This window comes from Oculina patagonica, chromosome 7 (genome assembly GCF_052425735.1).
Source record: "Oculina patagonica isolate OP01 chromosome 7, crgOcupat, whole genome shotgun sequence".
In the NCBI taxonomy this organism is placed as follows: domain Eukaryota; kingdom Metazoa; phylum Cnidaria; class Anthozoa; order Scleractinia; family Oculinidae; genus Oculina; species Oculina patagonica.
Genome location: NC_135764.1, coordinates 29,953,272 through 29,958,520, shown reverse-complemented (window position 1 = coordinate 29,958,520; position 5,249 = coordinate 29,953,272). Strand labels below are relative to the sequence as shown.

General features: G+C 36.2%; 1 long non-coding RNA gene across 1 annotated transcript; it reads right to left on the bottom strand.

Moving 5' to 3' along the window:
- Positions 1–1,983: 1,983 nt before the first annotated feature.
- On the bottom strand, positions 1,984–3,954 carry LOC144659833 (uncharacterized). The gene is made up of 3 exons (XR_013571969.1): positions 3,800–3,954; positions 2,658–2,729; positions 1,984–2,185 (listed from the first exon to the last, which is right to left on the bottom strand). It is a non-coding gene; the product is annotated as an uncharacterized LOC144659833 (long non-coding RNA).
- Positions 3,955–5,249: the final 1,295 nt, after the last annotated feature.

Sequence of the window (5,249 nt, the reverse complement as noted above, 5' to 3'; positions counted from 1 at the left end):
AGCTAGCAAACACAATGGCATAAAGATCATCATTGAAATGGCTCGAGAGAGCGTTAATTAAATCCTCCGTTTACAGATCGAAGGCTAACATTCAGCAACCAGCGGGAGTCGCGTTAGGCCTGTCTCATTTTATATTATCACTTGTGGCCCCTTACTTGGAAGTCGTAGCCAGTTTATTACATTTACGGTTAAGCCTTATTACATTTGTGGTTGCTCAGTTTATTACATTTATGGGCAAATTTCATTACATTTATGGTTAGTGGATTTATTACATTTGTGGTTAAAAGTTATTACATTTATGGTTAGTATTACATTTATGGTCAATTTTTATTACATTTATGGTTGGTATTACATTTATGGTTTTTATTACATTTATGGGTGATGGCGATTTCCAGTTTCTTTTGCTTTCCCCAACGTATGCAAATGAGCATGTCCTGCAAGTCACTTTGTATACGATTCCTTTCAACTGCTCTTTATTCGGTCGGTCCTTGGGCTTTTTGAAGATATTTCCTAACGTTCGTACTGGTTTAAACACTGTCTTGATGTTTTCGCGGCTCAAAATCCGTCGAATGCGCTCCGACACTCCTTTCACATACGGGATGGACGTGTATACCTTCGGATTCTCCTTGGCTCTTGGTTGCGTGCTTGTTTTGTTTGATTCGCCAGCTGACTTGATAGTACTTGATGAAGCTCTCGGGATAACCTTTAGCTTTTTTAAAACGAGAAACAGCGCGTTATTAATGACTTAAAAGTCATTAATAACGCGCTGTTTCTCGTTTTGTCTTTGCGTAGTTGTTGATGGAATGCACTTAGCTCGGTCCATTAGAGTCTTAACGACAGCTTTATTGCTTTGCGCTGGGCTGTGTGAATGGAAGTCTAAATACTTACTCGTATGTGTGGTTTGCGGTATACACCCACCTCGATTCTACCATCCTCATTAACGGTGTTGTTGGTGTCCAAGAAGGCTATGCTGTTCTTGCCCATAGTTGTTGTAGTGGCTGTGAAAAGCTTCAACACCGTCCCTCTTAATGCACGCATTCGAAGCATCGACATAGCTGGCGATCCCATGGCACATCCCGATACCTGGTGGTATTGGGTTCTCTCGAATACAAAATAACTGTTGTGCAGCAAAAAGGAGAGTAGATCCAGGACCTGGCCTTTAGTCAGCTGTGTATGACTTCTCCAATCGTCAGATCCCTCGAGTTTTCGCTGAACGATATCTATAGCCACACAGTAATTTTCAGAGAGTTGTTTCAACTCCAAAAGTGGAGTTAAAATTTTAGGTTAAAAATAACCCCTTTTTAAGGGTTATTTTAACTCCTTCATTTAACTCCCATTTTGGTGTTAAAATAACTCTACTAGAGGAGTTTTTTTAACTCTACAAAAGGAGTTATTTAAACTCTATATGGGAGTTAATGTAACTCTAGTGGGGAGTCACTTTAACTCTACAAAAAGAGTTATTTGAACTCTATATGGGAGTTACTGTAACTCCAAAAGTGGAGTTAAACATTTAGGTTAAAAATAACTCCTTTTTAAGGGTCATTTTAACTCCCAAATTTTACTCCAATTTTGGAGTTGTAATAGCTCCGACAAGGGAGTCACTTCAACTCTACTTCATCAAAGAAAAGAGTTATTTTGACTCCATAATCAGGGTTACAGTTACTCTGTTACCAGAGTTAAAGTAACTCAGGTGCATTCGCCCTATTTAGTAAAGCAACATCACACAAATTGACTGTTAACTTTAACATCTTTAATTCAGTCATAGTTCATTTTCTTATTTGGACATGAGTTTAATACACTGTACATAATTTGTACAAGTATCTACAAGTATGTATAATTAAAACATTTTATTTAATACTAACAATTCTCTTAAAATTTGAGCTCATACAACATGTATGATAATACATCAAAATTCAATCTGTTCATTTGAACTGGTTTACAATTTAATTTTCATGAACAGGAACAAGATTGTATAAACCATGGTTAACAGGAAAATATTATATGCATTTATTTTTCAGGAAGCAAACTCTTCCATCTAAATCAGACCCACTGGCAATCAAAATCTAAAGTACATTTTAAAAACACAATCAATAAAAAGTATTAAATTGGCATAACATAAAATTATCATTCCTAACTTATTTATCTGCAGCTTTTCCCTTGTTGGCCAGCTTGTGTTGGTATTTTTCTGTAAAGATAAAACAGAACTTTTAGAGTTGTAGAAAGTTAACATAAATTGCAGTTATGTACCAGCCATCAAGGTCTGACAGAACAGAAGCCTAAGTAATAAAGTCCATAATATTCAAACACTTAAAACAATGTGGTCACTCATTTGGACACAAGCTTTAAGATCTGGCAAAAATGCCGCCACTCGCTTAGTGTACCAAATATCAAGATCTCACATCGTGGAGCCCTGAATAAATTCTAATATACATTTTATCTCACCCACTGTAAGTGTGGATTTTTAATGTTACACTGCATAGTCAAAATGGCTGAAGGCCCTCTAGTTAAAAAGTGAATGCTGCTTTCATTAAAACAGAGCAGCTTCCAGTCTGAAAAGATTTGAATGTTAAAAAAAGCTTCATTCATTCATCCATACCTGTAGCTGCCATTTTAAAACCAAACTGTTAATTAAATTTTAGATGAAGGTTGAAACTTACCCTAACAGGTAAATAAATATGAGGATTGCTTGCATTACCCTCCAATACATGTAATGGAGGCCAAATGAGTATCTGAAAAAAGATTAAAAATAAAGTTTTTGGGTTACAGAACAATATTATTGATGGTCCACTCAGGCCCCACTGACATGGAAAGAGGATGATCCTAGCACTAGGATCATCAGAGCGGGTGTTCGAAGTGCTAGGATCATCCTACCTCTCAGACAGGTTGATACGTGTGCAAGGATGATCCTAGCACCAGGGCCAAATGCAACCTTTTACCGGTATTTGTAAACTAAAAGCTACAACCACATTGCATAATATTGTGCTCAGATGATTCGAGTCCATGTACTAGGATAATCTTATTTTTACATAGCAAGAGGATGGTCCTGGTGCTACTTTCATGTAGGAACATCCTCCTTTAATTTAAAATGGGGCCTCAGTTCTGTGGGCTACTATTCACATAAAGAAACTTAATATTACAGCTCAAGTGGTGCAAGGTGTTTACATGTATGTATACATGTATGCACATGAAACTGCAAATTATGGAAGAGAAGCTATCCAAATTTTTTGTTGGGATTCAGAGATACATGTATCAATGCAAAACATAAAATTGCAAACTATTAATTTTATTAGTGCAACAGTCAAATTCGCATACTCATCTAACATGTAAGGTTTACATGTATATGTTTTCCATCCAGTGATTTCTTTGATTATTCTATTAGCCCTTAAATTTAGTCAGTAACAAATCCTTTGCATGATATCTTCAGTTAACAATTTACTAAAATATGCAAACTGACAAAAATTATCGCATATCAGACAATCAGAATCAGCAGAAAACATCATTCTAAATTTTGCCATGTACAAGTAACGTTTAATATCTGATATCGCCTGTATACAACAGTAGTCAGATTTTGGTCCGTAGCATACATTCCCGATTTCTTGAACCCTCGGTTTATCGAAACTCCCGACTTTCCGAACCTGTTTTCTTTCCCTTGTATAGTACATCTCTGTTATTTAACCCTCGATTATTTAACGCAATTTTCGTTCCTTCGGGAGGTTCGAGTAGGGATTCTACTGGATTGACTTAATAATACAACCGCCTCGTTTTAGATCTTTTAAGCGCTAAAATCAATTAAGCTTACCTTTCACGAAGTTATCAATCCATAAGGCTGTAAAATGCATCTTTTTGAAGGTGACTTATCGATTAAAAACTATCTTACGATGACTCAACCGTGCGTCGATGAAACGTTACCTCAAAATGGCGGTCGAACATTTCAATCCGTTGCCGAGTAGGCCCGGAACGAATCACGTGGTCTGTAAAAATTAATATTGAACGCAGACTTCCGGTCGCGCCAGGTCGCGCCCCGACTTTCTGCAATTTTGTCGTGTTTCGCTTATGAACGAAGCATGGTTGAAAAATTCTTGGATTGCAAGCAAAAGGTTCCTTTAGACAAAACACTGGGATTCCAAACAGAAGGCTCTTTAGATTCTATTATGCGCGGAGCACGCGACTCGCCGGGCATGTTCTAAGCTTGTTCAGGACTCTCCCGGCCGATTGTGTGGAGTTAGGTATACCGACGACATTTGCGTGTCAGTGATTCAACTAAATGAGTAGAGGCTTTGGGGATTTATAAATAAAGTCTCCCTGCACGCGGAGTTGAAGTAACTCCACGAAAATAATTCTTAAAATAGAGTTTTAATTCTTCCTAGAGAGTTAAAATCACTCCACAATTACTCCCTCAGGGGAGTTATAATAACACCTTAAAAATGACTCCAAAAGAGGAGTTCATTTAACTCCTCTTGCAGAGTTAAATTGGAATTTAACTCCAGGAAGGAGTTACATTTAACTCCGGAATCAGAGTTGTAATAACTCCCCACAGTGTAACTCCAATTTAGGGGTTAATTAACTCCCCTATTGGTGCGAATTACTCTTTTTTGGAGTTAAAATTACTCCTTTAGGAGTTAAAATAACTCCATAAAAAATAACTCCATCTTGAGGAGTTAGTTTAACCCCTTTACCGGAGTTAAAATAACTCTTTGAAAATTACTGTGCATGTCGATTGGTATGGAGGTGAATAGTGAAACCACGTCAAACGATACAACCAGCTCGTCATCAGCCACTTCCTTTTTTTTTTTTATTTTTTTTTTTATTGTTATTACTATTTTTTTTTTATTTTATTAATAATACACAACAAAACTTACAGAACAGTACTTACGTAGATTTACGGGATAATGCTTACAGTATATTATTTACATTACTTTCAATAGACTACAATATATTATTACATCACTTACAAACATTTAATTACAGCATTTTGACATAACATTGTCTTTTCCCTATATGTACTTACTAATCATAGTCGCCACATTCAATTCTAAAAGCTATAACAGTTGTTTAAACGGTTATTTATGTTTACACTATATTTATAATTTTAAGATTTACAAAATAAAGGCCCATGTTAGCTGAAAATTTTCTAATGATTTTTTTGCAATTGCGATCTCCCTAAGTATTTGCAATTTGTCTTTTACCCGTAGGAGAAAGCTTTGGAAACAAAGTTCATCTTGTAGACCATTTGTGCAGAAAATGTAATA